Raw genomic sequence first — 536 nt, forward strand, 5'->3', positions numbered from 1 at the left:
GATCAGAGGTCTGGTGTCCCGGGGTGGCTCTTGGGTGGCCTCTGGTCTTTTTTTTTAACAGTGTTAAATTAGCTGGTGATAACAGTGTTTTGTTTTGTTTTGTTTTGTTTTCATTTGTTCAGTTGTGTTTTTTGTTTCGGGGCGTTGGAGGCTTTCCTTGGCGAGGGGGAGACAAGCGATGCCTGTTCCCGTTCCCTCTCCTGCTGGTGCCGGGGCAGGCTGGGGAGGGGGGCTGCCGTTTCGCCTCTGCTGCGGGACTGAAAAACCCTGTGGTGTCTCGTCCGGGGCCGAACAGACGGTGAGCCGTCCCTCTGAGGCCTCGGAGGAGTGCATATTTGCATTTTGCAAAATGCATTTTGCATTTGGGGCTCTGGGTGGGGGCGTGTCCTTTTTTTCTCGTTGAGTTTCCTGCTGCTGCTACACGGCCTGTGTACATCCATTCCCCCGCTGCAGCCCCTTACCAGCCCCTTCCCTGTGCAGAGGCACCCGTTTTGGAGGCATTTCAGTGCCTGTGCTCTCCCTCAAGGGGCAGGCGC

Source organism: Pygoscelis adeliae, unplaced genomic scaffold (assembly GCF_000699105.1).
Source record: "Pygoscelis adeliae isolate BGI_AS28 unplaced genomic scaffold, ASM69910v1 Scaffold273, whole genome shotgun sequence".
Taxonomy (NCBI): Eukaryota; Metazoa; Chordata; class Aves; order Sphenisciformes; family Spheniscidae; genus Pygoscelis; species Pygoscelis adeliae.